General features: G+C 43.7%; 1 protein-coding gene across 1 annotated transcript in view; it reads left to right on the top strand.

Annotated features, from left to right (window-relative positions):
• Window positions 1-2,357: 2,357 nt before the first annotated feature.
• Window positions 2,358-23,713, top strand: part of map3k5 (mitogen-activated protein kinase kinase kinase 5) — a 92,253-nt gene continuing 70,897 nt past the window's right edge. The window contains exon 1 of the mRNA XM_042332992.1: window positions 2,358-2,368. The gene's annotated coding sequence lies outside the window, so the exon portion shown is untranslated. The remainder of the gene's footprint in view (window positions 2,369-23,713) is intronic.

The raw sequence follows: 23,713 nt of genomic DNA, 5'->3' as shown, positions 1-23,713 counted from the left end.
CGCACAGCAATGTCCCACAAACAGTCGTAGATTGAAAATGACCAATTTATTATTGTTTTTGGTTTTGGAGGGATTATTATTAGGCTCTGTGTGGAGTAAGGAAACTTGCCCAAGGTTTCGCCCTCTGCCTGGAATTGAACTCAGGTCTCTCGCTTGCAAAGTGAATGCTCTAACCACTGAGCTACAGGACTCCACTGTGTAGGTGTTGGGCTGTGTTTAGAGAGACCCGGGGAGCTGCAGTAACAGCACGACCCGGAGAGGCGACAGCAGCTGCTGGGACTGAAGGAATGAACCGGACGAGTCCTGGTCCCGATGATCAGCGCTCCTGGAAATAGAAAATAACCTGTTGAGAGCCGCGCAGGTTCTCGCGGGTCCCACTGGCAGAGCTGATGCTACTCACTGACTCACTGACTGCCCTGTTCCAGGTTATTATCGCTGTGCACTCTTCTGAGTTCCAGCTCAGCCCCTGTGAAAGCGCACAGCAAACAAACCACACACAGCGCAGCACATAAATGCCCCCAGTTTTTGTGGACCAACATTGTGCAGTAACACTTCCCGGCGGGAGAGAGGGAGGGAGGGAGTGAGTGGGTGAGTGGGTGGATCAGAGTCCATTCCCTGTCTCCCACACGATTCTTTCGTGGCAACTGCACGATTTCACAACCCGACAATCCGGACTGAGATCCCGGTGTTCGTGCATCTCCGGGGCCCACACAAACCAGTTGCAAAGTCCTTTTTTTTTGCGATTAAAAAAAAGGAGCCTGGTGCAAAGGTTCAAACACACACTGCAAGTTCTTTTTTTTTGGAGGGCGGGGGGCGAACGAGGGGAAAGAATGCAAAAAAAAAAGTGTCTTTTGAAAGCTATTTAAATCCCACGCAGACCCTCCCCGCACTCTCCCACCCCAACCCCCACCACCTCCCCTGGTGGTTCGGCCCCAGGCGGTGCAGAAGGAGAAGCAAAGTACACAGCCTGCGCTTGTGTTGCTCCACACCCTCTGCTGGGGGCCGGTGTGGGGGAGGGAGACCTGTCCTATTTTGGTAATGGGACGGCCCCTCAGCTGCAGTGGGGACTGATCAGCGACTCACCCACTCACACACACACACACACATATGGACACGGAAATACTGTAGTCATCGCGAAGCACAGGGCCACACGTCCTGTGCCAGTGTGTGTGAGTGAGTGAGTGTCTGCGCATCGCATCGCTGCAGCTGAATTCTTTCCCCCTTTTTTTCTTTACTGTGTGTGGCTTCGAAATCGCTTTGCAATCGCCGCGGAGCAGAAGATGCAGCGGCAGCAGTAACCCGTGGAGCTGGAAAGCGTGCGGCAGAGTGGCCGACAGCCCAGGCAGGGCAGGCAAGGCAGCCCGGGCAGGGCAGGCAGGGCAAGGCAGCCCAGGCAGGGCAGGGCAGCCCGGGCAGGGCAGGCAGGGCAAGGCAGCCCGGGCAGGGCAGGCAGGGCAGGCAGGGCAAGGCAGGGCAAGGCAGCCCGGGCAGGGCAAGGCAGCCCAGGCAGGGCAGGGCAGGGCAAGGCAGCCCGGGCAGGGCAAGGCAGGCAGGACAAGGCAGCCCGGGCAGGGCAAGGCAACCCAGGCAGGGCAGGCAGGGCAAGGCAGCCCGGGCAGGGCAGGGCAAGGCAGCCCAGGCAGGGCAAGGCAGCCCAGGCAGGGCAAGGCAGCCCAGGCAGGGCAAGGCAGCCCAGGCAGGGCAAGGCAGCCCAGGCAGGGCAGGCAGGGCAAGGCAGCCCAGGCAGGGCAGGCAACCCAGGCAGGGCAGGCAGGGCAAGGCAGCCCAGGCAGGGCAAGGCAGGGCAGGCAACCCAGGCAGGGCAGGCAGGGCAAGGCAGCCCAGGCAGGGCAAGGCAGCCCAGGCAGGGCAAGGCAGGGCAGGCAGCCCAGGGCAGGGCAAGGCAGCCAGGGCAGGCAGGGCAAGCCTGTTGCAGAGCTGCTGCTGAGCTGCTGCCGCTCTGACCATGAGCCTGGACGGGGAGGCGGTGGGGACGGACACCGAAGGCGGCGTCACCCTCCCGGTGCCGCTGCTCTGCTGCTCGCCCCCGGCCAGCCCCGGGGGGCCAGGCGGCGGGGGCGGGGGCGGGGGCGGGGGGGGCGGTGTGCCCGCCGGCACTCCCTGGCAGGAGCAGCAGCAGCAGCAGCAGCCGGTGCCGGCGGCGGCGCCGTGCCCTCGGCTCCGGGGTCGGGTGACCACGGTGGTGTATGTGGTGAACGAGGCGCCTCAGGTCCAGGCGGCGGAGAGTCTGGCGCTGCAGTGTCTGCGGGAGGCGTGTGACAGCGCCAGCGCCGCCCTACACACTGTGCCGTTTGGGAAGCTGGACTTCGGGGAGACCGCGGTCCTGGACTCCTTTTATAATGCAGGTGAGTGAGGGGTTGGGGGGGGGGAGGGTCTGAGATACTGGTGCGGGACAGACCGGTTATTGGGGAGGGGGATGCAATGCACTATTGTAGGGTGAGTGAGACAGGGCATGTGGGGGTGTGGGGGGGGGTCCTGCTCCCCACGAACAGTAATAATAATAATCCTTGCATTTGATATAGTGCTTTTCACGTCGGGAGGACGTCCCAAAGCGCTTCACAGAATATACTGTAAAGTGAATTGACTGTATATTTGTGGGCGAACGCGGCAGCCAATTGCGCACAGCAATGTCCCACAAACAGTCGTGGATTAAAAATGACCAATTTTATTATTGTTTTTGGTTTTGGAGGGATTATTATTAGGCTCTGTGTGGAGTAAGGAAACTTGCCCAAGGTTTCGCCCTCTGCCTGGAATTGAACTCAGGTCTCTCGCTTGCAAAGCGAGTGCTCTAACCACTGAGCTACAGGACTCCGCAATCCGAATTCCGCAGTACCTGCAATCCGAATTCCTGTTGCAAGTTACTCTCTTGGCCTCTCGTATCGATCTGGAACTTTACGCAGCGTTTCACTGGAATGACAACGATCCTGGGGGGTGGGGGGGTGGGGGGGGGTGGGGCGGAGGGGGTTTAAAAAAAGAAACCCCCACTTCTTTTCTTGTACCTGCGCTGTTTTCGTTTCTGGATCTTGCACAATGAATGCCAACATCCACTTCAGCTCCAGCTTCTAACTTCCTGAAAACTATTTTGCAAAGAATTTGAGGTTTCGTGGGGAATGTGGAGAGCAACATCTTTTAACATGTGGTTTCCAGCATTTTGTGGAGTCCTGTAGCTCAGTGGTTAGAGCACTCGCTTTGGAAGCGAGAGACCTGAGTTCAATTCCAGGCAGAGCGAAACCTTGGGCAAGTTTCCTTACTCCACACAGAGCCTAATAATAATCCCTCCAAAACCAAAAACAATAATAAATTGGGCTTTTTCAATCTACCACTGTTTGTGGGACATTGCTGTGCGCAATTGGCTGCCGCGTTCGCCCACAAATATACAGTCGATTCACTTTACAGTGTGTTCTGTGAAGCGCTTTGGGACGTCCTCCCGACGTGAAAAGCGCTATATCAAATGCAAGGATTATTTTATTTTCAATAACCTTTGACGTTTTTGAACCTTTGCAAGTTAATTGGTGTGACTCGGTTTGCTTCAGTGGCTGGTTGCATTTCGTTGAATAACCATCATTTTATCTGAACGGTATCGATTTGAAACTTAAGAGATGCCACTGTTATATGTTTTGTTTCACTTGCTGCCAGATGTTTTATGCATGACCTATCGTTGCTCCTCAGACATGTTTACATACTCAGTGACACTCATACTTGTTACACTGGAATGGCATGCAGTAAAACCTTCGCAGTAAAGTTAATTGTGGTCCTGTTTTAGATGTAGCATCAGAAATAAGTGGAAAGTACAATAACGTTGTTCATACCAACTAGTAATTGCCCTGGAGCTGAGCTGAGCTGGCTCCAAGGTGACGTGTTTGCAGGTCCACAATACTCCCAAGGCATTGCTGATGACAGCACAGCCAACCTGACTCATTGGCAGGACCTGGAAAGGCAGAATGTGGGTAGTAATTCTTCCTCCTCAGCCCCTGTTACCCTACAAAGCTTTAAATTGTTTACAAAATAGTTTTCAGGAAGTTAGAACCTGGAGATGAAGTGGATGTTGGCATTTATTGTGCAAGATCCATAAACGAAAACAGTGCGCAGGTACAAGAAAAGAAATGTTTTTTTAAAAAAAACACCCCCCCAGGATTGTTGTCATTCCAGTGAAATGCTGCGTAAAGTTCCAGATCGATTCGAGAGGCCAAGAGGTAACTTGCAACAGGAATTCGGATAAGCTTGTCAGATAGGGCTATGTGGATTTAGCTGTTTAAGCTTCATCCGTACCCCAACGCATACTCTGGGGTCCCAACCGTGGCTCTTACAACAGCAAAATTACATGTGTATAGCGCCTTTCACGTTGAGAGGACGTCCCAAGGCGCTGGACAGACAGAGTTTCGGACCCGAGCTCAGGGTCGGGGAGGGTCAAGGGGGAAGCAGGGAGATCGAAACCACGGTTGAAGCGGAGGGTCTTGAGATGGGTCTTGAAGGAGGCAAGGTAGGAGGCGAGGCGGAGGGCCTGCGGGATGGAGTTCCAGACGGTGGGGCAGTGTGGCTGAAGGCCCAACCGTCAATCGTGGGGTGAGGTGAAGCAGGCGGCGGGGGTGAAGCAGGCTGGAGGGAGGGAGGAGTTGGGGAGGCAATAAGGAAGGAGTTTAACTAGTCAAGCCTCGATGTAATGAAAGCATGTATGAGGGTTTCGGTGGCCTGCGATGTGAGACAGTGGCAGAGCCGGGCGACGTTGTGGAGGTGGGGGAAGGCAGAGCGGATCATGGCGCAGATGTGGGGTAGAAAGTATAATTGAGGGTCAAACAAGATGCCAAGGTTCCGGACTGGCTTAGCCACCTTTGCTTATTATTCTCCGATTTTAGGGAAGCAGGATGTCTCCCTCCTGGGATTCAACATGTATTCCATTTCAAACACAGGAATTTCCATGTGTAATTGTAATACATGGAACCCTGCTGGTTTGGATACTCTTAAGCATGGTGATGGTTTCTGACCAAAAACCAAAATTGTTCATAGAAAATTACTCAGTATTATATTCAGGTTATTTGGTGCTTAATTTATTGGCAAGATACTGTGTCAAAAGAAATTAGTGTATAGAATGCCATCTTTCTGCATTCTTGGAAGTTGTATTGAAACCATGCCTCGCTTCGGGCCTTTGTCTTGTGTTTATGGAGCTATGGGAATACTTGTACCAAGGTTATCAGATACAGTGAGCTGTGTTTGCATGTATGATAATGATCAATAACTTGGGGCTAGATCTTTATCAATGGCTGGACAAACTCTATTCTGGCATAATGCTTTTACCGATCACCAACGTAGAAGATCAAATTCCATTTGATTTCAGTGCAGACCCAAAATCCTGAAGCTTTGATTCTCTTCCTGTTTTAAAATAAATAGTGATGGCCAATGGAATGTGAGAGGCCTGGAAGATTCTGACTATAGTACATTTTGGTTGATTTTTCAGTTAACATCTAGTTACTGCACCTTTTCAGATCTGACTCGTAAAGAGTCAGTTTTATTCACTTATTACAATCTGGTGCACTGTGCAAGAACCCATAGTAACTTTGGCCAAATGCCATTCTTTAAAATATTTGATTAAGGCAGCATATGGTTACATGATTAATATGGCTTCTACCACAACACCACACTGACACAGGAGCATACAAATTAGATCACAAAAGGAGCCGGTTAGGCCAACAGAACATAATGCTGATGGTAACTCCCCCACTCCAGCTAACTGCTGTAATCCCAAGTCTTTCCTTTTTATTTGTTTCTCTTCAAATTTACATCCATTTCCCTTTTTAAAGCTTTAGAGTCTCAGCACCATTGGACTGGATTAGCAAAGCAAATCATGTTCTTTTTAATAACTTGCTGCTTGAAATGTTTCTTCTAATCACTCCCTTAACTTTATCAGCAATAATCCTGCATTCATGCCTCTTTGTTTCCCATTTACCAACCACTGGGAATAATCTTTCATTATTCTCTAAAATCCTTTCCGAATTTAAATTCAGAACATCCTTTCTTGCCTTTCCCTGTTCCAATGAAAATTACCTTCATTTTCAGGACTATTTTATAATTACAAACACTCATCCTATTATCATTGTTGTATTTCATTATCTGGATTGTCAATTTTTTATAGTTTTGTGTGGAGTCATGAGTGAGAGACCAGACATGGGGCTTAAACCTGGAATATTCTGACCCAGAAACAAGCGTGCTGCCAATTGAGCCAGGCTGACGCAATTTTTTACTCTCAACTATTGTTGTATTACTATTACTGTTATCCGTATTTTTGTGTTATCTGTATCTTATTGTTTTGTCAGATTAACTTCACCCGAATTGGTGCAAACTTTTACACCAAAAGTCTTTTTTACGCAATTGTACCAACATTTTGGTGATTTGTTTTGAGGCTTTTGATGAAAAGATAGCAGAGGCAAAGAGGAGCATTGTGGTGGGTTAGTAAGAAAAAATCAGAGAATGTTGTTTCACTATTCCCCCTGCCCTCTTCCCCCAAAATTCTGGGTAAGTTTTCATCTGCTACAAGCCATGTTTGTGAAGGAACAAAATGTACACTAAGAAAAGTCTGTTTTTCTTGGCCTTTGAAAACTGCAGCTTTTGTATGGTTTATGCATATACAAGCCTGTCTGGTACATTTAACAAAATAATCCAAATTCAAGACAGACATTTATTCTGCGATTTGTAGCTCTATGATGGAGCAATCATACTGTAGATCCTTCACTCCAAATGTGAATCGCACCTTCCCCTCTACTCACAAAGTACTTCAGATGTAATTGCTGTCAAGCGTAGTGGTTATGAATTTGTAGGCAAAAGTAGCAGCTATTTACTTCAGCATTGCCCCCCACAAAGCCACAGGTGGATGAACAAGGTAGTTTCAGGTGCACTGTGTTTCTGCAGGACAAATGTAGTGAGTGTGAATTGCACTGGGCTCAACCCCCCTGAGCTCTATTGAAGTTCTCAATGTTGTTTCACAAGGTGACAGTGCTTCTTGCATCTTTGTGAATGCTACTGTATTGTATTATTAAGTCCTTTTATTGGAATAACTTCATGCTCTGAGGGAGGAACTTTGCAACTGTTATTTCCTATCCCACATCTGCATTCTTAATGATAGAATGCAAATCTACAAAAAAACAGAGGACATGAAATTATTGTGAAGTAGTTCCATGCTTTTTTTAAAAAAAGCTTCTGCATGATATAGGAAACTGGCTGTATAAAAGTTACATGATGTAAGTTGTGTGCACACTGGCCTTTCAATTGCTTCACAGACATACTGTAAATTTGCAGCACTTGGATATAGAGGACTACTGATGACAAAAACAACCCTTATAATTTTACATTATTGTGAATGTTAAGAAAAAAGAAAGTTTTTTTCCCAAATTTAAAAATGCTCAAAATGAACATGGCAGTTTGAGGAACATTGCTGCCGCATTCACCAAAAAAATACACAGACACTGCACTTCACAGCAAATTCTGTGAAGTGCTTTGGAACATTTCCCTCCACCAAGGAGTATAGTGACTGTCTGGTCTGCTTCATGTCCCCTGCCCTATTGCCTCACCATCAGTGGTCAGGCTTTCAAGGTCTGCGTCACGACCTTCCTCTTTAACTGCACCTTCGGTCATCTTCCCTTCCACCCCCCCAAGCCCCCTCACTTCTTGGCCCCCTTCCCCTTGACCCTCCCCTCAGTTGTAAAACCCTGGGCTGTCCAGCGACTAGGACATCCTCCTGATATGAAATTCACTTTATAAATGCATATTTGTTGTCGGGCTGTACTTGAATGGCAACCCAGACTATAAGCTTAAGTCCCAACATGGGTCTTTAACCCACAAGCTTCTGATGCAGATGTAAGACCATCTGAAATGTAAGACCAACTGAGATAAGTTGACATTTAAAATCAAAGAGAGAGGTTTCCCTTACTGATACAAGTAATGGCTTTGATGATGCTTCGATTTGGAGTGAATATCTTCAAAGCTGTTGCACTTAGTACCAAGAGAAATTGTACTCCCAAGACGTTTACACCATCATTTGGATTTACAGCTACTAAAACATTGCTTATTTTTCAAAGCACAATACTTTTATTGAATCGATATGTGGATAAGATCATTGTAATTGGAGATTAAATCGTCAACGTGATTTATTTGGACTTTTCATGATGTTCATTATGAACAAGCAGAATAATTGTATTCCATCTCTAGTTTAATTTGTAGAGACCCCCACCCCACCCCCCAACCCATAAAATATCACCACAGAAGGAATTCTGTAACATTCGTTGTCAACATGCAATATCCACTTTCTTTTGGAGCTACTTGTTCTAATTTTATTTATTTATTAATTTTTCCTGTTTATCTAATTGCCTTTTAATTGGTGCAATTTGATTGATTAACTTTGGGATTTGGATGCATGTCTATAGAACTTTCCCCCCAGTGGATGGGGCTAAGTCAATAGGGGCAGTTTGTGTCAGTTGAGTACCTTTTTGTGAGTTTCATGTTTATCTTGACATGTTGTTCAATCTGCCTGGCTCCATTCCCCTGTGCAAATAGCTATCATAATTCTGTACAGGGCACAACAGAAAGGAAGACAATGAGACAGGTGGATTACTTCTAGCTATTGATGTTTGAAAAATGTTGCTTTTTTTTCACGAGTAGCTTTTATGTTTTAGTCCTGGTTTGGAAAGAGTGCAGATGACTTCTCAACTTCGTGATAAGGCGCTATAAATAGGATTATTATTATCATTGAATTGGACCGCACTGCTCTTGGAAAGCAGAACTCCACATTTGTATAATGAGATTAAGTTGGTAGTTCTATAATCAGAACACCAGTAATGTTTTAATCATGGATTCAGAGCTAACTGTCTCGAGGGTTCTTTTATGAGCAACACTTCAAAGTTTAAAGAGTTGAGTTTGTATCACAGGTGTAAAGCCAAGGCAGTGTAAACCTGCTTCCTTGAGATGAACTGGCATTACTTCTGTTAAGTCAAATTATTATACGGGTTCGTCACCTCAAGGCTCGACTATGGAAACTCCCTCCTTACCGGCCTCCCCAACTCTTCCCTCCACAAGCTGCAGGTCATCCTGAACTCTGCAGCTTGTGTGCTCTCCCACACCAGACTCCGTGACCCCATCATCCCCACCCTCCCCTGGCTCCCCATCCCTCAGAGGATAGAATTCAAAATCCTCATACTTACTTTAAAGGCCCTCCATGGCCTTGCCCCTCCTACATCTCTGACCTGCTGACACCCTATCAACCTGTCCGCTCCCTTTGCTCAGCAGGCTCCAGGTCTCCCGCCCGCTCCGCCCTACCATCGGTAACTGGGCTTTCAGCCTCTGCCCCACCCTTCGGAACTCCATCCCACAGTGCCTTTGCCTTGCTTCCTCTCTTGCCTCCTTCAAGGTACGACTCAAGACCATCTTTTCTGACCGTGCCTTCAGTCGCTCTCCTATCCGCTCTGCTCTCCCTCATCCCAACCCTGTCCCCCACGCTCGGGTCCTGATCCCTGACTATTCAGTGCCTTGGGACGTCCTCCTGAAGTGAAAGGTGCTTTACAAATATAATTTTCTTGTTGTTGTTATGCTGAGTTGATCTCAGAAATGCTATATCCGTACTTTATGGAAGGTTCAAAAATGTTCTGTGAGTGGTTTAAAAACTGTCGTATTGAAAATTGTTGCTGGTATGTTACAGCGGAATCTTGATCTTTTTCAGACCCTTTTAAAGGTTGGAACATTTTTACAGAAAGGTACATCCTGTACAGGTGGCAGAATTTAGAACTTTTCTATTAATTCAAATTGTAGCAAATTCAATGCCATATTGTTAGCAAATATTTTGTAAATAAACACAGGATGATGGAATTATCTTCTAACATAATTTTATAGCTCTATAGTTATACCTAGTGCAACCCTAATTGGTTCATTCGTTTTGCAAGTTGTTCTCTTAGACCCTCTGGTACAAGTCTTGAGTTATGATTTTAATGTGCGTTCTGCAATAGCCTTCTGTGCGCATTAAGTCTTCGATTACAGTGTGGACCTATTGGTTCGTGGTCCAACACTAAAAATCTAACTGGAATAGGTGCCTCAATACAGTTATCATAAATCTTGACTGTACCTAAATCAGAGGAAGTCTGAGTTGCTTCTTAGTTAATCTCTGGTCTAGTTCTGGATGTTTGTGTGTGGAATTCTCCATGAGATTCAGTGTTGTTTGGTACAAGAGGGACCATAATTCATGGATTTCCCATGGATTTCTTCCCAAGGTTGTGCCTGTCAACAGTAATAATAATCCTTGCATTTGATATAAAACCTTATCACGTCTTCAAGATGTCTCAAAGCACTTCAAGGAATACACTGAAGTGAATTGACTATATTTTGTGGGTAAAACGTGGCAGCCAATTGCGCACAGCAGTGTCCCACAAACAGTCATGGATTGAGTGACCAGTTGATTATTATTTTTCAAGGAATTATTACTCCAGGAAAAGTGATCCACCAATCGACTAACAACAACAAGATTCCATTTATAGAGCGCCTTTCACGTCGGGAGGATGTCCCAAGACTAATAAATGGGTTCCTACTTACTGCTAGGTAAACAGAGGCATGTGGAGCAAGGAAACTTGTCCAACTTTTCACCCTGCTGGAAATCGAGCCCAGATCTCTCACTTACGAGGCAAGTGCTCTAACCACTGAGCTACAGGACTTCACAATGGAATGTCAAAATCAAGTCTGTGGTGGCCTTAGTAGTTGAGTTCCTGAGCCAGGCACTGCACTCCACTATATGACATACCAAACAGTCCGGCTCGCCAGCATGACACCGCTGGAAGCAGGGATTTTTCCACTCTGCTCCTGCACTTATTACCCTCCGGTATTGGGTAAGAGTGGTGCATCCATCCTGGGAGACAGTACACATTTCATTAAAAATGCAGAGATATGTCCATGTGTAGATGGCATACATATGTGGAACTCTGTCTGGTTTGTGTACTCTTAAGCATGGTAATGGGATTCTACATGTGTCTGACACCCGGCTGATTTATTTTAAATAAAAGCTCATTGTTAAGGATTTTGTATGAATAATATCCACATAGATGAAATATTAGAAAGTGGTTGGTGCTTGTGGAACTATATCCTGACATGATTTCCTGTCTACAGATAGGGAAAGAATAACATCCCAAAAAGCTGTAGGTTATGATTTGAAATTTGTATTGTAGTATTGTGGGATATCCTCCAATAATAACCTGATGCTGATTGTCGAGTGTTTGGGAAATCTTGTTGATTGCTTTAAATTATGGTGCATAATAGTTTGCATTATTTCTTATAGAGCCTCATATAAACTCAACAGCGAACTGATTTTCCAAAAAATTCTAGGTCTGAGCATTTAATTTTGCCTTGATATCCGGTGATATTATTTTATAATAAATATAATAATCTTTGCATTTGATATAGCGCTTTTCACGTCTTTGAGACGTTTCAAAGCGCTTCACAGAATATACTGTAAAGTGAATTGACAATATATTTGTGGGCGAAACACGGCAGCCAATTGCACACATTAGTGTCCCACAAACAGTCGTGGATTGAGTGACCAAATTATTATTGTTTTTTTTGTGAATGAGTTTCAGATTTGGTACTTTGTCAAACACCTTTTGGAAATCTAGATGTTTATCATTACAACTTTATGGCTTCTTAATCTGGCCATAAAGTTAATCATTGCTTGATTATAATATTGAAACTGAACATTCAACCCCCTCCCAACCCTGATTAACCTGCACTTAATCCTCTTAACATTGACTGTTCCAATGGGGCTCTGCAAATGAAACTCCACTTAAGAAAATCTAACTGGAATAACAGTCTATTAATATCCAGCACATGTTTTTGCATCAACACACCTGCAGGTTTATAATTTACACACTATGCATGTACAAAAATAGTGGGTGATGTGTTGTGAACAACTCAGCCTTATTATCAGTTCATACACTTGTTTTGTTGTAGTGATGAGGTGTTCAAATTGTTCAAAATTGAGTGAATAATTTTATTACTTTCAGAAAGCTCCAAAATACTGGCATTATTGCTTGTGCTAGAATGTTTTTCTTATTGTGTTCAGATAGCAACATCATGTGCATCTTACACACACTGTTGTTGGAAATAGTTTAGCTGACCTTTACAGCAGTTGGGTTAAGTCCTCACTGAATACTCAAAAATGCGAACAAAATACTGTCAAGATGCTATACATTGGGGAGCTATTGGGTAAAATTGTTATCTAACAGATAGAGTCAACAAAATAATGCAATGTGACTTGACGTGTACGCTCACTGGATAAATATAGCTTCCATCAAGTCTCATTCTCTGTTTTATGCTCTGGATGCAAGTGGGTTTTGTTTAAAAAATCAACTATGATAAACTTTCAGAATTTATGGATCTGTAGTGACTATTATTTTTCTGTTGTGCCTGAAAACTTTAAATTTAAGGTGATATGGGGGTGGGAGGGAGAAAACCCTTGATATTTGGGAACCAAATTTTCTCATGATCTCAGTCTTATTTGGCCGATTTTGGTAAATTCTCAAAAAGTGCTGTGGAAGACGCCCTTCCAAACGAATGTAATGCGGTATTCCTCAAAAAAATGGTATTGTACCAAAATGGGATATTCAGCATTTCTGGAATTCAGAATGATTTTTTTAAACTAATGCTGAAAATGGGAAAGGCATCAAAGTTAAAGACGTGAAGAGTTGTGTTTGTGAAACTGAATAGATTTGGAAAGAAATGAAAAGAAATTGAAGTTCCTAACTTTGTTTTTCTTTGGGAGTCTGTTTCATTAATGTCCTTTCCCTGCTCTGACACAGAATATTGTTGCTCTCTCTACTTTTTTCCTTTCCGGCTTGCTTGGTTTCCTCCTAACATCACAGTAGGCAGTTTGTTAAATGACCATATGCCTGAAACTTAAGAGTTTGGAAGACTGCAAAATAAAATGAAACAAAAATAAAACTGGGCTAATATTTGTTGGTAAGGCAAAACAACAAGCAATGCATTGGGTAATAACTCCCCATTTTCGGGGGGGGGGGGGGGGTAGAAAGCAGTAAGGGAAATGTGCTGCAAAACGCTATCCTGCCAGAAGAGTACTATATAAATGCAAGTTTTGGTAACATACTTATATTTGTAAAGGCAGGTGGACAAAATTTTGAAGCAAGCTAATGAGATCCTAGATTTTATCTACCTTTCCTCCTCTACTCTCAACTCCACGACCACCGATGTCCTGACAGCCTGCCTGTCCGACATCGAGTCCTGGACGAGAGACAACTTTCTTCAGCTCAACGTGCGAAAAACCGAGGCCCTCCTGATTGGCTCACGTCAGCGCCTCCGAACCTCAGGCGCTGACACCATCAGCATCCAAGGCTGCACTCTCCACCTCTCAAAGCCAGTCAGGAACCTCGGCGTTTTGTTCGACCCTGAGCTGTCCTTTCTCCCTCACATCCGCACCACAACTGGCACCGCCTTCCATCACCTCCGGAATATCGCCAGACTACGGCACTACCTCACCCCTCACGCTGCTGAAACTCTGGTCCACGCCTTTGTCACCTCAAGGCTGGACTATGGGAACTCTCTCCTCGCCGGCCTTCCCACCACCTCCCTCCACAAGCTGCAGGTCATTCAGAACTCTGCAGCTCGTGTACTGTCCCGCACCAGGCTTCGGGACCACATCACTCCCACCCTCGCTCGCCTCCACTGGCTCCCCATCCCCCAGAGGATTGATTCAAGATCCTCATCCTCACCTACAAGGCCATTCACGGCCTTGCTCCCTCCTACCTCTCCGACCTACTATCCCCCTACCTACCCGCCCGTACCCTCCGTTCCTCTGGCTCCGGTCTGCTCCACGTCCCCCGCCCCAACCGCCCTACCATCGGTGGTCGGGCCTTCAGCCTCTCAGCCCCGAGGCTCTGGAACTCCATCCCCCAGTGCCTTCGCCGCCTTCTCCCTTTCCTCCTTCAAGGCCGGTCTCAAAACCTTTCTCTTTGACCGAGCCTTCAGCTCCCCTCTCGACTCTCTTCCTCCTCCTCGCTCCCACCCTTCCCTCCCCTCACCCTGACCATTTCCCCCCTCCTCTCTCCCTCCCTTCCCTCCCCTCACCCTGACCATTTCCCCCCTGCTCGGGTCATGACCCAACTGTGCAGTGCCTTGGGACGTCCTCCTGACGTGAAAGGCGCTTTATAAATGGAATCTTGTTGTTGTTGTTGTTTATAGCTAAGGGCTTAGAATATAAAAACAGAGGTGTTATTTATAACTTATACATAATGTTAGCTGGAGGTATTGGCTTTCGTTTGGTCACCACATTTTAAGAAGGGATGACATGGCCATAGACCAGTTACAGGGGAGATTTACTAGGATGATACCAGGCATGGTTTGATTTATGAACAGAGACCAGAGGAACTGGGCTTATAGAACAAGGAAGGTTGAGGAAAAGTTATTTAAAGTTCATGAGGGTCTTTTGGTATAGTAAATGAGGAGAGATTATTTTCATTGGTCAATGAGTCATGATTAGACGGCATCAATTTAATATGATTACCAAAGGAGGAAATGGGGAGTGGTTTTTTTATGCACACAGAGTTTTTAAGGATGTAGCATGCCTGCCAGGTACAGTAGTTGAAGCAGAATTCATATTAAATTTAACAAGGGAACAAGATGGATATCTAAAACAGAATAATTTGTGGGGCTGTGTGGTAAAAGTATGTAATAGGACTCAGTGAATTGCTGCTTCAAAGAGCTAGTACAAACACAATGGACCGAATGGCCTTCTGTCTATAGTTTAAGATTGGAGTTAATTCTTATGGGATTCCTTAATAAATAATCCAAGCAGAGCTGCATCCATTAACTGGAAAGATTTCACACAACTTTCAGAACTTTCATCTAAAAGGACATTGTGTTCATGTAGATTTCCCACTGAGCTAATCTTGTGTACTTCTAGTTTCCAAATTGAAAACTGCTTGAAATTGCTGCATTGTTTCTCATGCTCAGAGAATGTAATATTGGTTTGCTGTTTTCGACTAACACTAAAGTGCTAAATTCTTCCAGAATAACTGCAGTTGATCCTCTTAAGTGTTCCTCAAAACTACCCTGAATGAAGAGCACTATTATAAATGTTATTCAGTATCTTAGTTACATTGTATTTTTATTAGATCTGGTACATGTATCAACAGTTTGCAAGTAATATGTCAACATAACTTGGGTGCAATACTTAAAAAATAGATCTCACTTTCCTCACCATATCTTACTGTATATCAAAGCATCATTCGTTTTATTTATATTTCATTCTTAAATTTGACCCCAATAATGTTAATGCTGTTTTACAAAAGAGACCAAAGTACTCTGTCGGTATTTAATACTGTATCAAGTCAATTCTAGATGTTAATTCCAGTTATATTCGCCCACAAACATACAGTCAATTCACTTTACAGTGTGTTCTATGAAGCGCTTTGGGATGTCCTCCTGACGTGAAAAGCGCGATATCAAATGCAAGGATTATTATTATTATAGCAAACTCCTGATAATTTGACCCTGGCTTAGCTTGTCACTACCACTTAAGTCATCAGGCTGTCAGTGTCCCAGCTGTGTTTATTTATGTATTTATACTTATGCATAAACACGCCGTTTTGGATAACTCGTCACTGAGGCCTTTCCTTTGGATTGAGGAGTTATCAGGAGTTTACTGTGTTTCCCTTTGTCACCACCCACTTCAAATTTATAAAAAAAAATTGTGATGCAAAACCTATTATGCACACACCCTGATATTTTTGTGGTAAACTTTTCAAAGGTCATTGTGGGCGGATGACAGAAAAATGCTTAGTTGTCTTAATTTAGCAGCTTTAGCCCACAACTCTATTTAGTGATGTTGCTGCTTTATGGGGATTAGATATGGAGAGACTGTAAAACAAATGTTAATTTAGAAACCCAGTCACTGCTCTGCGCAATGAAGGGGCGTTTTCTGCTAATAAACTGAGACGTCAAAAGAAGTCTTGAAACATTGTTGTATTTTTGCTTAGATACTGAGTTATACTTCTCAATATCTGAATCCTGTAACGTTGTGGTTAGAGCATTCGTCTCCCAAGCGAGAGGACCTGGGTTTGATTCCCGGGTAGGGTGAAACATTGGAAAAATTTCCTTACTCCATCCGCCTCTGTTCACCTAGCAGTATGTAGAAACCTGGTTGTTAGTTAATTGGCAGATCGCTTTTCCGGGAGTAATAATCCCTTTGAAGCATTTTTAAAAAAAATATTTAGTCACTCAATCCATGACTGTTTGTGGGACACTGCTGTGTGCAATTGGCTGCCGCATTTTGCCCACAAAATGTACAGTCATTTCACTTTACAGTATATTCTGCAAAGCGCTTTGAGACACCTTGAAGCTGTGATGAGGTGCTATATTAAATATAAGGATTATTATTATATTTTATTATATTTATTCATTCAGCATTCCACAAGGCATTTCTAAGAGGAAGGGGACATTTTGGTGCACAGTTTAAAAAAATGTACTGTTCAATACTTAAACCCCAGCCCACCAGCTCCGCCATCATAAGCTCCATTTGACGAAAAAATAATGAAATGCGTTAGTGATGAAGGAAAAACATGGAATAACATATCCTTATTTTATCCAGCAGGGTAAAACCTTGGACCCAGTTTCCTTACTCCACATGCCTGATAATAATCCCTCAAGAAAGAAAAACGATAATAATTTGGTCACTCAATCCACTTCTGTTTGTGGGACACTGCTGTGCACAATTGGCTGCCGCATTTCGCCCACAAAATATACAGTCAATTAACTTTACAATGTATTCTGTGAAGCGCTTTGAGCCGTCTATAAGACATGAAAAGTGCCATATCAAGTGCAAGGATTATTATTATTATTATCCAGCTAAATTACTTTAAAAGAAGGTTGTATACTGTGGACATCCATGCACGGTGTTTGAGAAAAGACGGTAGATTTTATGGTCCTTCAGTTTGACTTGTGTTGTAAATCTTCATGCATCAAATAGCTCAAGTGTTCTTCAGTTTCCAACCTCAACTGTTCATGTGATAATTGTAATTTGCAATTTGGCAAGTTTAAGTTTAAAGTTTATCTGCTACTCACTTTTTGTGCCTCTTTTGTTGCCCCCATTAAAAAGGATGAACATTGTTTTTGTTTTCTTTCAATAATGATCTAGAGGAGGACATTGAATGTACTGTATCTAAATTCATGGATGACACTAAACTAGGTGGGAGAGTAAGCTCTGAGGATGATGCAAAAGATTGCAACGGGATATCGATAGGCTAGGGGAGTGGGCGAGTAGGTGGCAGATGGAATTTAATGTGTGAAGTTATTTACCTAGGTAGAAAAAATAAAAAAAAAATTATTTTCTAGAGGGAGAGAGATTAGATAGTGTTAGAGTTCAGAGGGATTTGGGTGTCCTTGTACACCAGTCTCAAAAAGTTAGTTTGCAGGTGCAGCAAGCAAATAAGAAGGCGAACGGCATGTTAGCGTTCATTGCAAAAGGTTTAGAGTACAAGAGTAGGGAAGTCTTGCTGCAACTGTGTAGGGCTTTGGTGAGACCGCACCTAGAGTATTGTGTGCAGTTTTGGTCTCCTTATTTAAAAAAGGACATACTTGCCCTTGAGGGGGTGCAGCATAGATTCACTACGTTAGTACCTGGGATGAGGGGACTGACCTATGAGGATAGGCTGAATAAACTAGGGCTGTATTCTCTAGAGTACAAAATAATTAGGGGAGATCTTATTGAAACATAAGATTCTTAAAGGGCTGATAAAGTAGACACTGAGGGACTGTTCCCCGGTAGGAGAATCTATAACCAGGGGTCACAGTCTTAAAATTAAGGGTCAGCCTTTTAGAACAGAGTTGAAAAAACATTTCTTCACTCAGAGGGTAGTGAATTTATGGAATTCACTACCCCAGAAGGCTGCTCAGTAGATGCTCAGTCCTCAAACATTTTCAAGGCTGAGACTGTTAGATTTTTAAAAAATAGAGGGATTAGGGGATATGGGGATAGGACAGGTCATTAGAGTTAGGTCTGAAGATCAGCCATGATCTTATCGAATGGCGGGGCAGGCTTGAGGGGCCGAATGGCCTACTCCTGCTCCTAATTCTTATGTTCTTATTTACCACATCACATACCCAAATTACTTTATTGTTCTAACATGAGATAGCCTCTGTTATAACACTTCCCCTTTAATAGAGGTATATGCTAGCTCGGGACTCAACCAGGCTCGACTATGCCAACACCCTGCTTGTCGGCCTTCCCAACTCTTCCCTCCACAAGCTGCAGATCATCCAGAACTCTGCAGCTCATGTCCTCTGCTGCACCAGCATGCATGACCCCATCACACACCCACTCGGCCGACTCCACTGGCTCCCCATCCCTCAGCAGAACGAGTTCAAAATTCTCGTCCTCACCCTCAAGGCCCTCCATGGCCTTGCCCTCTCCTTCCTCTCTCTCCGACCTGCTAACCCCTTATCAACTGTCCATTTTCTCCGCTCAGCAGGCTCCGGCCTGCTCTATGTGCCCCGCTCGACTCGCCCACCATCGGCGGTCGGGCCTTTAGCTTCTCTGCCCCACCCTCTGAAACTCCATCCCACATTCCCTTCACCTCGCTCCCTCCCTTGCCTCCTTCAAGGCACACCTCAAGACCCTCCTCTTTGATCGTGCCTTTGGCCACCCTCCTTCTTTTGTGTCAAGTTTTTGCAAGTTCCCTTGTGACCCATGAAGATTGAAATACCTGTATGGATATCTACTCTCCCTGCGCTCCACCCTCCCTTATCCCCCCCCCCCCCCCCCCCACCCACACAACCAGGTCGGGTCCAAACCTCTGACTATCCAGCACCTTGGGACGTCCTCCCGATGTGAAAGGCTGTAGACAAATGGGTTCTGACGAAGGGTCGTGGACCCGAAACGTTGACTCACTTTCCTTTCTCCATAGATGCTGCCTGACCTGCTGAGTGTTCCCAGCGACTTCTGTTTTTGTTTCTACACAAATGTAATTTTGTATTGTATCTCTGGGTCACGTTTGGAGCTGCAAGTTTCACATTTATCTTGTGCATTTTTTGACGGATAACATTCATGTTTATTTTACATTTTCTTGATTTCAGATGTTTTATTTTAGAGATCTTTTCAATTACAAAATGGTTAAATTCTGGTAGTTGCTTTGTGGGCATTGTACATTGGGCAGCAAGGATAATGTTACTCATTGCATAGATGCACAAATGAAGCAAAGTCTGTGGCAACCTTACCTCAGAAGTCGGGACATTTTTGTAACGATGCAATTGTGTTACCTTGATTCAGAGAAAATTGGAAAGCCTGAAGAATACTGATTTTTATCAATGGAAACCTAGTTACAATGATGGAGAATATATGTGGATATGTTTTCTATATCCCCATGAAGTCAAAATCTTTTAGGGCGTACTTCTGTCAGCTAATTGAAGAGGGAATCGGATAGCTATTTGGTAAAGCAATACATGGATCCAGAGAAGTAGAGCCTTATTTATTTCGTTGTTTGCTTATTATTTACTTTAGGACAGGCACATTGTAACAGCTGCACCAAAAGGCAATTCAATTCCTGTACACAATTATTTTGAAGGGATTATATTCACTGAAAAGGAAGTAATTCCTAGAAATTTTGTCAATTGCCTATTCTCTGTAAGTGACTTCTTTATAATGCTATGTTTAATTCACTGTAATACAACTTTGAGGCCAGATTTTTATGTCTGCATTTTTCAAAAGTACTTGTATTTATGTGTGATGTTTTGTACAGTTTGTTGACCTTTTTTTTACACAGTGCTTCTTTGTCCACAACAGTTCATTCATGTTTCATGCACAGATTTGATACCTGCAATGTGTTGCCTTTTGTTGCAACTGTTACAATTTCTAGATCCCTCAGTGACGTACAACAATCTTTCATCAAATACAACATATTGTATTAAAAAACTTACTTCATAACAATATTACCCTTGACCAGAATAATGAAGCAATGGCAATAGGTTGGTGTACGCTGTATATTGACTAGCTGGTTTGATATGGTCATTAGTATCGCTTCAATGCTCATATTTGTCCTTCAATAATGGAAATCCTGACAGGAATTACAAAACCAACATGAAACTTATTTGGTTAAGCCTATTGGCTGTGATATAACTTTGTTAGTGTATTATGCCTCTTCAAAAAGTGGGATTTGCAACGCTATTCAAGCTCAATGGATCTGGCCCCTAATAATTCAATAGATAGTTTTTTAGTAGTTTTGTTTTGCTGTCTAAAACCTATAATAGAACGTTGGAAGTCATGTTAACCATCACTATTTATACCCTGAGCATCTAGACTATAATAGCTCACTTAAGTGTGAGGTAAAATTACTGGCACTAAGAAAATCTGCCCCAATGACCCCCCAGTCCATAAAAATGTGTTGATGTAACGGAGAATTGTTCTTAAAACTTGGGGGTGGGGTTTTCCACTTGGTTCTAGATTATTTTTCATAGCATTTATAAGAACTACACCAACAAATTGTATTTATATAGCGCCTTTCACGTCAGGAGAACTTTGGAAGGCACTGGACAGTCGAGAGTTTGATGTGGGTTGGAATGAAGAGGAGTGGAGGGCTGGGAGGATGATTGAAGGTACTGTCAAAGAGGCAGTTCTTGAGATGGGCCCTTAAGGAGACAAAGACTTAGGGTTAGGGATAGGCGAGGCAAAGGTACTCCAGGATTGAGTTCCCGCGGGTCGGGGCAGAAAGGCTGAAGACCCAACTACCGATGGTGGGGCAGGCAGGATGAGGAATATGGAGCAGGCCAGTGCCTACCAAGTGGAGGGAGCAGACAGGTTGTAATATTTTAGTAGGTTGCAGAAGTAGGTAAGATCATGGAAGGCTTTCAAAGCGAGGCCGAAGATTTTGAACTCTATCCTCTGGGGGATGGGGAGCCAGTGAAGCCGGGAGAGGGTTGGGGTGATCATCTCACAGAGACTGGTGCAGGTCAGGACATGAGCTGCAGAGATATGAGTAATCTGCACCTTGTGGAGAGAAATGTTGGGAAGTCTGACGAGAAGGGAGTTAGCGTAATCAAGCCTGCAAGTGATGAAAGCACGGATGAGGGTCTTGGCAGCCTGAGGAGAGGTTGTGGCCAAGACGTGGAGGTGGGAGAAGGCAGAATGGGTCATGGCATGGATGTAGGATTTAAAGGACAGTTGAGGGCTGAACAGGACACCAAGTTTCCAGACTGGCTCAGTGAGGTGTAGATTCATGTATCCATCCATGAATAGTGATACTGTCAGCGCCTGAGGTGACGAGGTGCTGATGGGAACCAAGTAGGAGGGCCTCTGTCCTATTGACATTCAACTGGAAAAAGATGGCTCTTATCCAGGACTTAATTTCTGACAGACAATCATTCAGGACTGCAGTGGTCCTTGTGTCGAGGGTGGAGGCACAGAAAAGGCCGCTTCAAAATTAAGAATGAATTTAAGCCTTTGCTGAATTCTGCACGCTATGAAAAACTGCAAGTCTAGAGTAGTGTGAAATTTCTCCTCTTTTCTCTGTCTCCCCCTTCCCCATCCCCCCATCCATCACTTACCCAGTTTTCAATCTTGTAATTTCAGTTGATCGTGCAACAAATATTGCATTAGAAGCAAAAACATTAGGTGGTGTATTAACCACAAAACGATTTAGAAAATCTAAAGGTATTTGGAACTGTAATGAATGTTGCCCATTCTTTCCAGACGACCTGACATTTTTTAAATTCCTGTGTAGGATCATGATCCAGGAAATATTTCAAACATAGTTGTCTGTCATTTCCCATGTTCTTTGTACGATACTTGGATATGTTTGGCAGGATGCATGTGTACGTGCCTGGTTTGTCTCTCAGTCAGTCTGATATCTTTGATATCTTTGCATCTGTATTCAGATTCCTTTTCACTCTGTTTTAAATGCAAAACTGGCAGATGTAAGCCTCTAGCCAAAGAGCTCAGCAATTGCTCAGCAATGTCTTCTCACAGATGTTACACTGGTGAACATAGTTCAGTTCACACACCTTTCCTCCTACAACAATGTGAACAAACTGGGGAACGATATCTCGTACATGTTTTTCTGTTAAACCTCTTCAGGCTAGTGATTCTCAACCAGTGACTTTTCTGAGGACTGGTACTCTGGTCGCTGATAACCTCACTTATGAATGGCCTGACACATTTTAAGAACAAATTCAGCTGGTCCTTAGTGTGAAGCTGAATTTGTTCAAGGTCAGCCTGTATAAGGACAGTAAATATGATTCAAATTAAGCTGTAAACCTTGCCAAAAGATGACTTGTAATTTATTATTATTCTCACTAAGCTGTTAACCCTCTAAGCCAAAGATTGCTTGGGTGGTCCTAGTTGGACAAGCAGCAAACAGTACCTGATGGCAAGCTCTGCGGTTTTAGCTGGTTAGACTCCAGCAGTACCCCAACACAAACACTGGGGTCACCAAGCCTTGGCTCTTGCCAACCTGTACCTAATATTCTCTGGAATTAGATAAGCAAGATGCATCCCTCCAGGGAGAGAGAGCACATTCCATATGGAGTAATTTCCACATATGCATGCCACCTACCACATGGAATTTTGTCTGGTTTGAATCCTCATAAGCATGGTGATCTCCACATGTATCAGACACCCGGCGGACACAAAAAAGAATACTTAACAAAGCATTCTATTCACCAGGAGAGGAATGTTGGGCACTGAAATGGATTCTCTTCCATCAGTCAAGCCTAATTGATGTTTGTATTCTATACTCTCTCTGTTATGAAGAGACAGCATTGATTATTTGAACAGACTCCCAACAAAAGCATTTAATGTACTATTGATTAACTCTGTGAAAAAATGCAAGATGTATGGACAGGAATGGTATTGACACTGTTGACAGTGAAGGATCAATACTTCTTGGAGCAGAATGGCTCCTACACTGTACTATTTGAGAAATTGTTATTTGTGTAAAAACACTCAGCTTGGATTGAATGTCGGCGATGAGATGGACATTCTAGAATATTATCAGAAGAGAGTATTTAATGCTAATCAATACTTGGGCAAATTACTGATGGTTTCAAGTCTGTTGCTGGTTTGTGGTAGTGATGGGAACAATCTGAGCAGATGAATTCTAAGCACTTGGTCTTATAAGAAATTATTAAATTTGTTGCCTTTAAGATGTTTTTATTCCATCCTAGAGCAGATTTGTCTTAGTACAATAAATAAGCCCTACAGACAGCAATGAGAATTGGATTATAGTGCACATCATAATGTAATGAGATTTGCACATTTCTCTGGTATCAATTTTTCTTTGCATTGACCTTGTGGGATTAGATGGATTTGAGCCAGATAAGATTAAAATGGCTGTTGCAATAATTTGCTTAAGTGATAACATTATTTGAAATGGATAGCAAGACTCAGTGATGCAATAATACAGTAGTTGATATCTCAGGGCAACCATTTGGGTATAGCAATTTCCCACAAACCAGCTATCAAATAAGTGACCAATTTTATCTAGAGGTTAGTTGGCCAAACTTCCTTCTCATTTCAAATAGTGTTATGGGATCTTTAACACCCACCTGAACAGGCAGATAATAATAATAATAATGATCCTTGCATTTGATATAGCGCCTTATCACATCTTCAAAATGTCTCAAAGAGCTTTACCAAATATACTGTCAAGGCTAGCACATCTGACTGTACTGCCCC

This window comes from Callorhinchus milii, unplaced genomic scaffold (genome assembly GCF_018977255.1).
Source record: "Callorhinchus milii isolate IMCB2004 unplaced genomic scaffold, IMCB_Cmil_1.0 Scaffold3, whole genome shotgun sequence".
Lineage (NCBI taxonomy): Eukaryota > Metazoa > Chordata > Chondrichthyes > Chimaeriformes > Callorhinchidae > Callorhinchus > Callorhinchus milii.
The sequence above is the reverse complement of the archived record's forward strand: the minus strand, read 5'-3'. Positions and strand labels throughout refer to the sequence as shown.